This window comes from Lepisosteus oculatus, chromosome 7 (assembly GCF_040954835.1).
Source record: "Lepisosteus oculatus isolate fLepOcu1 chromosome 7, fLepOcu1.hap2, whole genome shotgun sequence".
Taxonomy (NCBI): Eukaryota; Metazoa; Chordata; class Actinopteri; order Semionotiformes; family Lepisosteidae; genus Lepisosteus; species Lepisosteus oculatus.
The window spans coordinates 26,845,072-26,862,150 of NC_090702.1; positions in this window are offsets into that span (position 1 = coordinate 26,845,072).

Here is a 17,079-nt window from a genome sequence, read left to right on the forward strand (position 1 = left end):
TATTTAATGGTTAGTTCTAACATTTCTAATAATCACTTGATACTGTGTGGTCAAATCTGACCCCTGGACAACTGCATTATTATTTCTTTCTATTCCAAGTCCCAATTATCACATTAAATTGAGCAAATTTTAAAACATTTCAGCAGGTCTTTGTGAATTCCAAACCATTTTTTTAAATGAAAAGTAATTAGTGAAAATGTTTTAAAAATCCTAAAAGGTCAGATTGAGGAGAAAACTATAGTATAATAATTGAAGGCTAAAAAATAGCATTTAACAAAGAGGGGTCAGCATATTGGAAAAATGAGTGTTAAGATATTTTTTAGTGTTAGAAGTATTTTTAAGTTTTCATTATCTGACCCATTAGAGACAGTATATAAATCTTACTTAGAGCGATGTCAGTGTTCACCCAGCTCCACAGATTAAATATGTCTCCTGCAACAAGGTCTGACATTAAAATTCATCACACCTGCAAAATGTCTAAAATCATCAGTAAGTAATTATGGCAATGTCAAATCATCTAGCACAGGATGTAGCCAAAAGAGCTCCATCCAACAACACTTTCAATAAATTTGTACATCGGTTGCGATGAATTACCATCACCACTTTTTATTCTTTTATTATACCAGGTAAGTCTATTGAGATGTTAAAATGATGGACATAAAAGCCAACACTTATATCTGACAGTGGCTAAGCCCACCACAATGTCTCTCAGAGACAGGACTCTTCAGAAGGATTACTCTCCAGCTTTCTATAAAATCCATAACCCTAGACTATCAGCAGGAGAAAAGCAGGCTTATCATGGAACTGAGAGAGTCCAGCAACCAGACAATTAGAGGTGTCAATGTCCAGGTGCATACTGGAAGACGTTGGAGGGCACAAGATGAACTGCAGAAGGCAATGAACAGGCTGCAACACCTGGAGGTGGGTGGCTCAATCCAAACAGGTCAAGCAGGACTAAGACATAGACAGCCACTTCATCTGTGGTCCAAAGCCAACAGAAAGGAGCGGAAAGAGATGCTGGTCATGTAGGTGATAAACATGGAAGAGGAGAGATGGAGAGTGAAAGCAGTGTCACAAGGACAACAGGGAAGCTAAGTGGGAGAGTGTGGTGAACAGGAAAATCAGATGGTGGGGCATATGGAAAGTCCCACAAGCAGGCCTCATCTTCCTGATCAGGGCTAGCTATGACATCTTGCCTTGCACCAAGAACCTCCACCAATGGTATGGGATGAGAGAGCCTGCCATCTTTGCGGTACCCTCAGTTAAGGCCTCCGGCACATACTGACGAGCTGCACGAAGGCTCTCTCGCAGGGCTGATAAAGGTGGCAACACGACCCCATCCTCAGGAAGCTGACAGGGGTGCTGGAGACCAAGAGACAGGAGGCGAAGGGAAATAGTCTTCCATCAGCATCACGGTAGGTTGTGTTCGTCAGGCCACAAGGTGGGAGGTGGGAGATTGCAGGTAAGTAGAGAGAGGTCAGCTGCAGGGAGGCAGGGCAGGGAGAAGTCCCTGTCACTGCCCCACCACTAGGAGATATACTGAGGTAAGGGGCGAAACATCAATGAATGGTGGTCCCCCAGTTGAATACCCTGTAGCTGGCCTCCTGGCACTGTAGGTGCGGCAGGTGAAAGCCGTGCAGGTTAACATCCACCTGTATAGAGTAGATGGAGAACAAATTCTCATTTACTATAATGACCTGGACACCCATTAATACAATTAATGAGGTGATTTGAGTAACATATATTGTTAATAGGTACAACAGCTTCATCCCTTCCAGGATTTGAAAATACTGTATCTGATCCAGAGTCCACAGCCCTAAATCATCACACTCATAATCATCATTATCATCGTCATCTAAAGAGAATATACCACAAGTGACAGGATGATTGATTTATGATATGACATAAGTGCCATACATTAGCATAACAGAAGCAAACAGACTCTTTTTAAAATGTCTGTTTGGTTGTAGCATATTAAATGGTTCACATCTATTTCTATTAGGTTAGAAGGAACCTTTGCAAGGAACTAAATGTAAGAATTCAACAAAGATAACAACATACAGCGCAATCATTCTAATGGATCTTTTTTATGGTACTGTAAATGAGACTAAGGTGTTTTTTGGCCACTGTGAAAAGAGACGAATCTAAAGACAAATCTGTTGCATTCAGAAAGGGCCGATGTCATCCCTCAATGCCAATAGTTGCTCAGGTGAGCAGACTTCTGTTGTTGCTTAAAGTAATAGGAGCATCTAAAAGCCCCAACTATTCAGTAAACAATGCTGATATCTGAAGTGGTCCTAAGAAGATTCATACCTATGGAATTTTAGGATGTATAGTATATAGATGTGAATAAAAGACCTTAAAATTTTCATTAGCTGAGTAGCATTAAAATGAAGAAAAGCAGAAAGCTAAAGATGACAAATCTTATTCAAATGCAAACATAGATATAAAAGACGTTCAAAATGTTCTACAATTCACATGATTGGGCTGTTACCGCACTGATGAGTGCATTTCAAACCACAATAAAAATAAAATATCCAAAATAACTTGTAAAACCTCCAATTTCCATAAAAAATAGACTACATTTCCAGGTATGTGCTGAGATTCAGAAAGAGGCAACAAATCATCCATGATGTGCAGCACCCCTATTACATTGTGAAGAAGCAGGCTTGTGAAAACATCTCTTTTAATCTAAAAGAAATATTGCTCTTGAGTTTGAGACAGTTTTGGAGACAAATACTACCTACTTGTTGCATGCAGATCACTTTAGAACATAAAGTGTCCGCTGCCCTCCCTGTACTTATTGTCTTGTACAGTACATCACAATGTAATTACAATTACATTAGTCATTACTGAGAGTAGTGAGCAGGAAGGGCAGCATCACACTGCAATTTGTGTAAACTCTTGTGCGTGCCTATGGAGAGACCAGGGGTTTCCAACAACATGTTTTAACATACCAAAGAAGCAGAGTTAAGGAGAAAATTGAAACTGGTTAGGAGAGGGCTATAGTAGTGTCACACCCTCTGTTGCCAGAGTGTCTTCCTTCTCTGTCCTGTCCCTAGTTCCCGGTCTGCTGTCCTTCCGGTCCTTCTCTTTCCCTTGGGCTATATATTTCCAGGTCTTGCACTCTGTCCTTGCTCAGCATTGACGTTCAGATGTCCTGAGACCCGCCTAGCACCAGGGCGCCCCATGTCCGCTCCCTGAGGGCATAGGTTTCTATACGGTATTCCTGAACTCTTTGCACTATTGAGCCCGGGCCTTTTTCCCGTCTCGCCACTATGCATATGGGTCTTTTTCCGCTCTCCTGTTCCCCACGGTTAGTCCCTTTGGACGTCCGTGACACGTAGTCCAGTCTAGAAGGAACAGGGGCTTAGATCCCATAGTACAATATTAAGTATATTGTAGAGAGATATTCTGAAAAAAAGTGTGATGACTGTATAACACCCCAAAAATCTTATGTCTAAAAATGGAAAATTTGAAAAAAAATAACAACATTAATCTTTACATATAAATATACACAAAAAGCACACCCAGATGAATACTTTCGTTTAGTCTTATACTTACCAACATGACAACAAGGTATTTTTGTCTGTGTACATGTTCAAACTGTTTTACATCTTTTTCCAGCTTGGAAGTAGAGCGATATCAAGGTACACGACCTATTATGCTGCTGAACTGAGCTGAATGTCCAAAGCCATACTGCTTTGATTTTATTGAAAGGAATACATGCTGTATATGTGAACACTGGACTGTAAATTTAAAATTGGGTGAAGGGTCATTGGGTGAACAGAAGGGTCATTGGGTGAGAAGGGCATTCAAATACTGTCACAACTAACTGTCACATTCTCATTTAGCAGGAAATCCACTGTTACTTGAGCAATGAGGATGTGAGTTGTCCTGTAGGAATGTTGTCATGTCAGGATGAGCCTACTGGAAGGGCAGTAGTTGAGATCATCATCAATCACTACAAGAGAGAACTACAAGTAGAGTTTTAAGTGACTAGAAACTCCTGCCCAGACCACAACACTTGAGCCTTTACTTAGATCTCGGCCAAGTGTCATGACTCGTTGGTCTCTCAGATCATATTGTATCATTGGAGGCCTGTGTTTGGTTGTGATGTGATCCTGGGTTAGAAATTGAACATCCCACATGGCAAGCACCGGTGTGCATCATCCAGTTGAAATGTTGTTTCATCAGCATGAGCCTAATGGAAGAGCAGAACTTGATAAATGAGGCACCATGCATTCAGGTTTTTTCAGTCCAGTTCCAAAATCTTGATGACACAAAAGTGTTGTTCTCTTGAGAAATAGGGCAGACTAGTACCTTTCTGTTTTTTTTTTCACCAGGCTTGACACTCAACAGGTCAAATTACCTCAACACCTGTGCGAAATCAGCTCTCATCTAATGAGGTGACTTAGTTCTCATGAAATTGTAAAAAGCAGTCATGAATTACCAATTGCTCAAAGCATTAATGCCCCCAAAATGTAATGTCTCCAAAATCCATGTACTTTATTTTTCTAAAACTATACATGCATAAAATGGTTTCTGTTGATGTTCAGTACATGTCATTAAAAGGTTAGGTCTTATTTAATAACTCTGGAAAAAAATTCCATCTAGTCTTTTAGTGCTTCCACTCTATTCAATCTGACCCACAATTCCACATTCCTAATATGTAGTTCATACTATTGTAATACTATAGGTCAATAGATTAACCATTTACATTCATTTAATCCAATAATAAAAAATGTTGCATAAATATTCTACATGAACCTTATAGATCAAAGCATAATCTATACTGTGTTTTTTTAACAGATTCTTTGAGTTTACAACATTCCATCCTAATGCTATATTAGCATTTCGTGCAATAACTAAAGTTAAATGCATGAACTGTACTTTCCTAATACCCCGTACTTATAAGTGCTATGTGGTTGTCTCAGGAGATGTTATCAGTGGGTTCACCTGTGACTTCTGGCAGATATATGTGTATTTCCCTTCTGTAAAGACTAACTTGTGGCTGGTGTCTGTAGCCCTCCAGGAAGTAGTTGGTGCTCCTTTTAGTGATTTGTGGCAGATGTCTCAGTGTGAACTTTGAAGTAAGCTTTCTTTAATTAAATGTTATTGTGGTACAGGTTCAGAACAGTATCCTGGTTTCATAAAAAAAAACATATTCTTCTCATGGATATTTATGGCAACCCAAACAAAGGTAGTGTCTGTCTTCACATCCTGGTATTCATGTTAAAGTTACTCCAGTGGAAAACAACATATGGGGGATATTCAACTTGTACAAGTATATGGGTAATGCAAATAATTTCCACAATAAATTCCAAAAAATAGGAGTATGTTATGTAGGCTTAAAAATGTAACCCTATATTACAAAAATATTTTCTATTTTAAGCAACACAGAACAACTTAAAGCATGAAACTATGTTTGTTCTGGGCCTGTATAAATCCAAGAAAATTCTAGACTTGTAATAGTGAGGTAATTGCCAGCAATTCAGTTTACTTCAATTTACATTTACAACGTAGATACTGCATGTAAGCGTTTTTTCTACCAAAAATGTTACAATTCAAGTGGGAAGCTGCGTGGGCATGCGTAGGCTGCAAAGGAACAAGTAATATGTTTATACCATGCTGAAAAGAGAAGAAAGAAAACACAACGTTTCGGCAGTGGAGCCAGCCGAAACGTTGTCTTTTCTGGCCTCTCTTTTCAGCATGGAATGAACCTATTACTTATTTTACAATTCGTTCCACTTAAAGTGATATCAGGCATGCAAACATTGTGACAAAAATGACCTCTAAATAATCTCTCACAACAAAATTAAAGAAATTGCTAAATTACTTCTAACCTGGTTAGCTCTACAAATAAATTCAAAGCCTTTTCAGGAGTGATACCTAATGTATGATGATGCTGATGGTATTAGGTAAAAAAAAGCTGTGCCACAAACAAGTCATTGAAAGAAATCTCTTGTTTCTGTGATGTTGGTGCTACGGAAGAATGAGGAATAGAGCGGAGATGTTTATAAAAACACATTTAAATAATCAAATATATATTCAGAATTTCTTAAAGAATTGAAATACTCAGCAACTCCAAAATTTATAGAAGAGATGAAATAAACTATACAGCAGCAGTTGCTTCTAGTCCAAGATGTTAGAAGAGATCATGTCCAGCTGCAGCATTCTACTAATAAAGTTATTCATGGGAGAGAGAGCAGTAAGGAATGTGAGTAACACTTCTGAGAAGATGCAAGTCCCAGAGAAATCCCAATTCAGTGTCAGTAAAAGCACAGCACGTGATTGGTCAGGAATTGGTTGAAGCCCTGCACACAAGGAGTCTGGTCCATCTGTGAAGCAGACAGACGCCTCCCAGCCAACATTCTGATGTTTAAAATGTGTGAGCGTGATCTCAGGGGAAGGGTTTTCCAGACACTTTTCAAAGAAATATGAGTAACTTTAATATGGGACATAGAAATCTAGGCAACACGATTATGACAATTGCTGACAAGTATCTTTAACCTTGAACAACAGTGTTGATATGGAACTATAAATGTAAACACTTATTGGCAGTCTTTTTCTCCTTGAAAGTGCCATGTGAAGGCAGAATTGTTAGTAGAGTGAACAATTTGCAATACTGGAGAGACTAGAACATTGTGTAAATATGGATTTGGACTCTGTCTCCTGTATTGGATTTCCCTTTTGGATTTATGCTTGGATTGTTCGCCCCGGACTCACTTCCATTGGACACCTGCACTTCTTGGACACGCCCTCTGTCTCCATCCCTACTCCTGCATGTTCTTTATTCCTACTGTGTCTTCACCAACTGGATCGCGTTGTCTGCATAGGGCCCAGAAAGAACTGTTCCTGACATGTAGAAGCAACAAATTAAAATAAAAAAATATTTAGATAAAACTCAAGAGTGGGTAAACGCTTGGCAGATCTTTAATGGAGATGTATCTAGAATATTACATGAAGGTAGCAAAAATGGGAACATGAGCTTGAATAGACTGACATACTGATAAAAAATGTGACTCATCATTTGCATCTTCTAGACAATGTCCTGAAGCGATAAAAGACTATCAACATTCTGTGATATAGAAGTTAAAAGTATATACGGTAATGTAAATCAAAATATATTATACTTAAAATGTACAAAGTAGTAGTTATACATATTATGTGTAATTATGATCACCATAACTGCATAAAAGATATTGCTACCTTGAAATCAAGCCAGAGCTGATTTCCAAGCTGAAAGAAATGCCTTACACTGACAGGCTAAACAAAGAACACCCAGATTCAAGTATTCAAGTATTCAGAATGCTAAAACATACTGACAAAGCTGTTCCAGTGGTCTTCTCCAGAATCAACAGCCAGAGGCCACAAATGGAGACTTTGAGGAAGTGCAATTAAAGCTGAGAACAGGCTGGAGGCACTTCTTTCTTTTCAAACACAGCCATGTTGTTGAAACCCAAACCCTATCCTCTTTTCTGAACAAGCTTGATTGATTGTTGGATCGATTAGCTACTCACTACACAAAAGGCTACATGGAATAAATGGCCTCCACTCATTTACAACGCTTTTCACTTCATACGCCTTTTGAGACATAAATGTGTGAATTTAGCATGACACTTTTGTTGAGATGAAAATATGTGCTTTGTGCCCACGCACAACGTGTACCATGATCAGCTGTCCATCGCTTAAGCCATTGTTCAGATCATGTGGACCAATGATCAGCATCACTCATTCTTTTTTGGAAGGACAATTGTGAATTAGGCTTTATGTTAATAAAAGCTAAATTGTCACTTTGTCATATTTTGTAAGAATAGCACCATTAACTATCATTTCACAACATCTTATTTTGTGATTATTAATATTAATATTAATATTTTTAGATAAATGGTAGGTACCATGAAAAAAGAGCTGCAGAGGGTTACAACTTTGGGCCTCCTCTATACCAGGAATTGGCAGCAGCCGATGCAGCTGTATCTCTTTACTGCAGAGGGATAACGCACAGCAGGAACTCCAGTAATAAAGAGTAAGGATGCTGACTGAAGCACAGAGGATAGAAAGCATAAAGCCTACTGATATTTCATTTTGTGAATTTTGATCCGATTTAAGAGTTGTTAGACCTTATGCTGTTATCAGTTATCTCATATACAGTATTTCAGAAGATTGTAACATCCTCTTTAACATTTTCTTTAATAGACTATTCATACATACAGCTGTGCATATAGTGGCTCTATCTTTAAGACATTGATGCATTATTATAGCTTGTGACTATACCACAAATTCTCCTGAAGCATTTTAATTACATAAGAGAAGATCAACAGTGCCTGCTATTATCAAGAATGGGCTTTCTACACAAATAAACCAGAAACTAGTGTTAACTTTGATTTTTGAAGTCCTCTTCCATTTGTTGATCACCTTTTGGAGATAGTTAATATAGGAAACATCCCTTGTAACACAATCCCTTATGAAAGAGATGACATAATAGCAGGTGGAAGATCTGAGCTGCTCATCTGGAAGAGATCACCTTTTTAAATAGTAAGGGCAACCTCTATCTAGCTGATATGTTATTTGATCACGCTGCCTATGTGTGAAACTCATACCTTCCTAAGGAAGGAATTTTCTTGAAAAGAAACTTTCAAGGTCCACTAACATATGGCCAATTGAGTAACTGTATACCATGTGGTTAGATCTACCTACAATACTGAGTGAGCTATCAAATACTTCAAATGAAAAGTAGAACCAAATACTGCAGAACTTCTTGTTAACAAAACACAACACAGCCTGTGTAAATTCATATAAATATCAGTAAATGACAAACTATACACTGGCTGTAGTAACTACTTTCTACTGATACATTTAAATACACATGGTTGTGAAATCAATTGTGAGCTACAACAAGCACTACTGACATGTTAATGATGTTGATGATCTGTAGGTTTACTGCAAACATATTTTCAGGTGTAGGACAAAGGAAGCACGTGAGTGTCCCAGATTACAAACATAGCAGGAGATTCAGTCTCATTCCTATCTAACATCTAGTACAACACCAGTGCACCGCAGTGCAGGGATAGTCATTAAACAAGGCAAACTTACTGGATGGTTCACATGAAGGCCCAAAGCATTTCATGAATTTCACATGATCCTCCCACTGATTCACTACCTCTGACTTTACTACTGTACCAATAACAATAACAGCCTGTTGTTCTTGTGCCAGATGTTTGAATCTAGATGCCTATAACATTTCTGAAAGCCACTCATTGTGCTGCACTGCCTTGTTTACTAGCTTGGGCATCAAATGTGTTTTTCATTCTGAAAAGGTTCAGTATCTGTCACGGACGTCCAAAGGGACTAACCGTGGGGAGCAGGAGAGCAGAAAAAGACCTATATGCGTAGCGGCGAGACGGGAAAAAGGCCCGGGCTCATTAGTGCAAAGAGTTCAGGAATGCCGTATAGAAACCTATGCCCTCAGGGAGCGGACGTGGGGCGCCCTGGTGCTAGGCGGGTCTCAGGACATCCGAACCTCAATGCTGAGCCAGGACAGAGTGCAAGACCCGGAAATATATAGCCCAAGGGAAAGAGAGGGACAGGAAGGACAGCAGACCGGAAACTAGGGACAGGTCAGAGAAGGAGCGCCCTCTGGCTGCAGAGGGCGTGACAGTACCCCCCCCTTCATGGGCGGCTCCCGACGCCCATACAAATAAATAAACTGCACAGCACTGGGGGGAGGAAAAACCTCATTTAACTGAAAGGAAACCTCCGGGAATCCACGGCTGAGAGCTACCCCTTCCTCCGGGGTATAAACCTTTATTGGGTGGAGGAAGGGGGGGTAGAGAAGAGCTCCGGAGACTTAAAACAAAAAAGTACACAAGCACAAACACAACAGACAAAAACCTGGGAAAGACCAGGGAGACGAACCACAAAAAAAAATAGGAACCAAGGTTCCGCGACACAGAGAGCAGGGGGGACCAAAAAATCAAAACAAAAGGCAAAAAACAAGAAAAAGAACACAAAAACCCCGGGGAAAAATACCGCAGACTGGGCAAATGGCATGTTCACATTCTAACGCTGATATCGGAGTGGACAACCTGAGGAAAGCCAGACCGAAGTCCGCTCACAGACACAGATGCCCGGAGTGATATCCAGCAAAAAGAATGAAGGAATGGCAAATGGGCACGTTCGCATACTAACGCTGATATCGGAGTGGACAACCTGAGGAAAGCCAGACCGAAGCCCGCTCACAGACACAGATGCCCGGAGTGATATCCAGCGAAAGGCATGGAGGAACGGCAGAAAGCTTACCATTCTATCACTGATATCGGAGAGAGCCAGACCAGGAAGAGCCAGGCACGAGAACCCGCTCCAGACACAGAAGCTCGGAGTGATATCCAGTAATAAGAATAGGCAAGCCAGCTCAACATTCAATCACTGATATCGGAGTGATCTACCCGAGGAAAGCCAGGTGCAGGACCCGCTCACAGGCACGGAAGATCGGAGTGATATCCAGTGATTAGAATAGAGGAACTGAAAAAAAAAACAGCCCAGAGAAGAAAAAAAAAACTGCGGCAAAACAAAAAAAAACTGCGGCAAAACAAAAAAAAACGCTGCTCGCAGGGTCAGTAGGTGGCTCAGCATTCTGTCACGGACGTCCAAAGGGACTAACCGTGGGGAGCAGGAGAGCAGAAAAAGACCCATATGCGTAGCGGCGAGACGGGAAAAAGGCCCGGGCTCATTAGTGCAAAGAGTTCAGGAATGCCGTATAGAAACCTATGCCCTCAGGGAGCGGACGTGGGGCGCCCTGGTGCTAGGCGGGTCTCAGGACATCCGAACCTCAATGCTGAGGCAGGACAGAGTGCAAGACCCGGAAATATATAGCCCAAGGGAAAGAGAGGGACAGGAAGGACAGCAGACCGGAAACTAGGGACAGGTCAGAGAAGGAGCGCCCTCTGGCTGCAGAGGGCGTAACAGTATCTTCCAAACTCGTATTCTTTTCTTTCGCTCTGTGCTCATAGTACAATTTACACATACTATTAGTAATACAAATCCTATAGTTTAAAGTTCCTCAAAAATTAACATGTCTCTGAAGAACATGTGATCTCAGCAATCCCCTTTCTTCAACTCTGTACCTCCTTCAAATAAAATATTATTCCAGAATGGCCTTTGAATTATCTTGGCTCTGGATCCTTTGGAATACTGGGTGGAAGTTCTTTGGAATGAAAATTCTGAATGAGGTTTCACCCAATAAAATGGAGAACTTGTGTTTGATGATCTTAGGAATAGGAAGGGGTTTGAGGTGGAAAGGAATGGCTTGGGGAATGTGGCTCTGGGTGCAGGAATTCCTCATTACATTGATGTTTCAAGCTCTGTTTGTGGCTCGGGAGAGGGCCCTGTCAATGAAATGAGAAGCATATTCCTTGTCAATATCCCCATTGATGTGGGATATGCTTTGTACTGCTTCGGCAGATAACCATCTCTTTTAACCCCATTTCGTACTCTCACCTGCCCATTTTCTTAATCTCATTTTCATTTGTTCTCCTTTATCTTATATTCCTCCCATCCCTCAGTCCCCTCAGCATATCTATAAATGATCAAAGATCTGAATCTACATCTACAGTATACTGTTTCACTTTTATTCTTGCATGTTTGCTTACCTCAGAAGCTTTCTGGATCAAGCTTATGCAAGCTCCATTCAGCAGGTATGAAGGAAAAAAGGTCACAGAAAATGTCAGTTATCCTTTGGAAGGCTGCTGAACTGTTCAGTACGTACAGCTCAGGGATGCAGTTCTGGTAACTGGTTCTGGTTCTTGGGACAAGGGCTGGAAATGTGTGCCATTAAGGTTGTTGGTCCAGGAGCTGCAGATAAGTGGATGACCCAAGAAAACGTCTTACATGATTTATTATAAACTTTTTGAAAATATCACTTCTCTCATACTTGAAGCCCTATAAGACCTCTAACGTGAGAAAACAAATAAAATAAGAAACACAAGAGTTGCCATATAAAAATAATAATAACACACAAAACAAACAAAACAACAAATAATAAGTATTTCTCTGCTTATTAACATCCATTGACATTTAGAAAGCAGCTTATTCCTGGAAAGGTTCAAACCTGGAGCCTCTCCTGGAAGAATATAAGGAAGGACTACACACTCCTCAGAATGTCAGTCATTTACAGGGCTCCTCAGAAACAGTGTTCTGGAACTCACAGGCCTAGGTATTGAGCAGTTTGATGATTAAAAGTGTTGTTTTTAGAAAAGACTATCCTGGAATTGAATTATGTGAAGCACCTGTTTGATGCTTACACATTAATGAAACTGTAATTCTAACCTACCCTTTTAATTTGCCTATTTGCCTTTGTTATACAAGGTGACTCCAGTGGAAGAAAACGATTCATTTTATTGGTAGCTATGGTGACAGTTATGCAGCAAACAATAATGCTCAAGGTTATCCAGATAATTTAATAACTAGAATGACGCAAATGTTAGCAAATCAGCTGGCCTGATTGTTCAGTGTTTAAAAAAAATTGATATATTAACAAGAAATATCTAAAGTAGTTACAGAACATGTTGTTTTGAAAGGCTGTCTTGGTTGCCTGTCACAAACGTAAACATTCATACAGTAAGTTAAATAAACAAAAACAAAATAGATCTATTGCCTTTTACTGATCCTAATATAGAAAAAACAAAAAAATGCTATTTTTCCATTGAATACAGAGCCTTGAAAAAATATTCATCACTTCCATATGATGTACCATTTTGTTGCATTACATCATTGCATCGTTTTAAATGCTCACACTGAGAATTCAAACTTTTGTTCGTGCTCAGGTATGGTGAAAGAACTAAAATAGTGTATGTTGATCGCATAGGTATTAACCTTCCCCCTAACAAGTCAATACTTCGATACTTAGTGGAAGAACCTTTGGCAGCAGTTACAGCTGTGAGTCCTATTGAACAGGTCTCTACCATGTTTGCATACTGGGGTGGTGAAATGTTAACATATAGTTCCTTGCAAACTTGCTCAAGCCCTGTCAAGATGGTTATGGATTGCTGGACAGCAAGTTTCCAGTCTTGTCACAGATGTTTGTATCAGATTAAAGTCAGGACTTTGTCTGGGCCACTTTGTTCTTGTTAAGCCGCTCAGCTGTTGCTTTGGCCATTGTGCTTTGGGTCACTGGATTGCGGAAAGGTTCATTTTCATTTCAGTTTTAGGTCTTTAGCAGACTCAAGAGGGGGTTATTTAGGATTTGTTCTGTAATCACATGAACCACTTTTATTGCAGAGGCCCTAATTATGACTTGTCAAAGCACTACCAAGCAAATGTGAAAACCGGATTTCTAATTCAGCTGGATGAAGTATCATTTGAGATATCATTTTGAAAGCACTGTATATGTCTCAATGTACATTACAGAAAATCTGCCTTACATATTGGCACATTTTATAAACCAGGAATATTCATTTCTTTATGACTCATAAAAGCATTCTGAGAATGCTCTGCTTGAAAGGTATTAAGAATTACATTGATAAATATACGTAATTTCTTAGATAGGACTATAAACAATAACTAATTTCTTGTTGGAGCTTTCACTGGTGTTTTTAAAGCAATCAGTTGTTATGGGAAATAGTCTGACCTCTTTTCTGCTTAGTATATTTCAGATAGAACTGAGATTGTCACATAAAGAGTTCAGAAAATCAAGGACAATCACAACTCAAAATACTGAGACTTTCATAGCAGCATTTCAAAAGCTACAAAACACACTTTTATTCATAAACATTTGGAGCTATGAGTAAACATCTCATATATCATACTGCACAAATATCTGTGAGTATATGAATAAAGGCTATTTTACATCCAATTTGTGTTTTTTTTAATTTTACTTAATACTGCTTCCAGTTCTTTCTGACTGTACATTGAAAATCATATTCACAGCTACAACATGCCATTTATTTTATCCTTCGTAGATATCATTAACCCCCTCACTTTACCCCATTATTTTTTAAAATTACACACTTCACAAAAGATGGAAATTTCCTATGACCACACACGGCTCTAGCTTTTTATTCACCTTGGTATTTCTTCTGGTCATGATGAAGGCTATACCTTATACTTAAGCAACTTCAGAAGCCACTTTAGTCAGCATCATATGATCTGTCTGAAAACATGATGTAGTATTTGTGTCTGCACTTGCCTTAACACGGTTGTTCAGACTGAATAGCACAACTTTTTTTCTTCATTTTTGTATTTCTTTATACACCACGGCTTGTGTAAGCAACACTGACTGACTTTGATTTGATAACTTTAATTTTTATCTGACACACCATCCAATTAATATAAACTGAAACTACATTTCTAGCTAAAGCTGGTCAGTGACAAAAGTCTGTATTCTTCCAGTAATCGCATTCTTTGAAACAATATCAATATGTCAAATAAAATCAATCAAAAACAATGTGCACTACAGAGCTGTAGCCGTATTTTACCATAATCACAGAAAAGGGATTCTGGGTGTTTAGATAAGGAATGAATTTGAGCAAATATCACTGTTTGCAAAGGGTGTACTAAATATTTTGGCTAATTCTGAATGGAGTTATTAATGAGTATCCTGAAGGTTATTTGAAAGAGCTAAAACTTGTTATGAAAAACAGAGCAAGAGGGAGTCCGAATATAAGTTTCTTCTTCCTGATCTTTCGCCAAGATCTTACTGTTTTACCCATGGAACTAACAGACAGTTAAATGACACAGTTCAGGGCCACATCTTCATTATGCATGCTGCCAAGCTATTTATACTCACAGATGCACTTTCCCCTTGAAACAGCAACAAGGACAACAAGGATCTAGTTTCAGAATTTGAAAGTTATACATGCAGCACATACTTTCATCTAATTCCTCTGAATATTTGGCATTCTGATTTCACCGAGATTTAAAAAAAAGTGACACAATGCTCACATGCAACGCATTAACAAATCAAAGCAGCAACAACTTTGGGAAAACAAACCACTTATACAGTATATATATAAACAAACCATTGTTTGTTTATTACTTCATATTTCAGAATCAGAAATTCTTAGGGGACTCCTCTAATGCCTCCTTATCCACAGGTATCCTCATCCCAGGTCTGTCCACTTCTACTCTTCAGTTCTGGAAGTACAGACAAAGCACCTTCCAGGTAAGGTGAAAGCCAGTCACAATGCTGCACCACAAGCTGCAGATGGTACTCCATGAGCACATCCAAAGCTGTGCATGGCCTCTCCAACAGCAGCACTAGTTTGGGGGACACCTTTTAAGGTGAGAGTCTAGTACTCAGCCACTATTCAGAAACAAAAGGTCCTGAAGTGCAATTCGTAGTCCTGTCTGTCTATCCTCTGGCAGAGGCCTGCGCTCACAAACAAAATGGTGGATAATGTCTCATGACCAGCTATAACCTGGAGGTCTGTACTCAGCTGACTCCCAGATGGCAGGTACACCAGAGTTTATCAGACTGGGCCAACTCTCTACCAAGAGAGGACATTATAGGATCGATCATTAATTCATATTTCAGAAGATTGTACTTTGTCACAGTTGGGGCACTTTATCCTGGAAGTCTACAGGGCCACTTGCTGAAATAGTCAAAGACCAAGTGAATGAATCATTTGCCTACTTCTGTATGTAGTCATATGTAGGAAGGTCCCAAAGACGTCCACACTGATGTTTTTGTCTCCATCTGGCACTGCTGCCTGGGTGCTTTAGAGTGGCTACTGGAACTTCTCTGTCCCACAAAAACATTACAGATTCTTCAGAAATGACCAACATCCTAGAGGCAACCCATTCAGCAGAACAGGCATTGGAGGTAGAACTCACATAAAGCTGGGTTCAAAGAGCACCCTACAATTGCATCCTTTTCAGTTCTCACAAATGTAGCAGCTGCCAGTGTCTCTTTCCCACGTCTGGCCCATTCCATTAGTTGTACAATAGTCAGTACTGTTACAGGCTGCAGCGCTTGTGTCTTGATGCAACATGAGGTCATTAAGAGCCACCAATCTTTTTAATGATAATGAATGAGGGGTCAGAGAGTTTCAATATGTCCTCCTTTCTGTGGCTTCCTTTTCCAGCACTAGCCTAAGGTGTGCATCACCCACATTTAGTGGCAGCTCATCAGCATCCACCTTGCAGTCTGGACAGACTATGTAAGAAAGCATACTCCTTTATGTTTGTTCAAACTCCAGTGCAGTGCTCCATCCCAAAGTGGTGGCCTCTAGTTGCTGGGCCACCTACACATCAAGCTCCCAAAAAGAAGCCAGCAGAAGGAGGTGGTCTCTGCCTGGAAGTGATAACCACAGAGATATAGCAGGACATGCTTCACCTGAGGGGTTGACTCACAGCTGTCTGGGAGTGTCCACTGTTGATACCACAATCTATCCAGGTGGCTGCAACAGGCAGCATCATTCAGTAGACTTGCTGGAATGGCTTGTCTTTCTTAAGGACACCCAGGGTCAACTACAGCCAGGTGGTGATGGTGCCTGAGGCCAACACACAGGTCCTGTTTCTTCAGTGGGATTCACACAAGTGGTTGTGAAACTGAGAAGACCCTTGTTGCCAGGTCTCACACCTATTTCTACTAGTCCTAGTGCTCTTCTCCTGCTACTGGTTATGTCTCTTCCAGTAGGTGCCGGTCGAAGCTGCTGCTTCATTTTTTTCTGCTTTTCTGGCTTCAACTATGGCATTTACAAGTACTCATTTGGGATCAGAAGAAAACAGGATAGTCTCCTGGAGCTCTTTTATTGCAAAAGGTTCCATGCTAGTTTTGCACAAGAGATACTTGAACACAGAGTAAACTCTACAAATCAATAATGTTTCTTTATTAGCCCTATACAATTTCTTGCATTAGGAATTCATCTGTTTGCATACCCCAGCTTTTCTCCATGAGACACACAGACAGGGAGAGAGCCTGGGGTCAGACCACAGGGTCTACCATTGTACAGCACCCCTGGAGCAGTTGGGGTTAAGGGCCTTGCTCAGGGGCCCAACAGAGTAGGGTTCCTCTGCCAGCTGCAGGATTTGAACCAGTAACCTTCCAGTCACAGACACAGATCCTTAGCCACAGAGCCA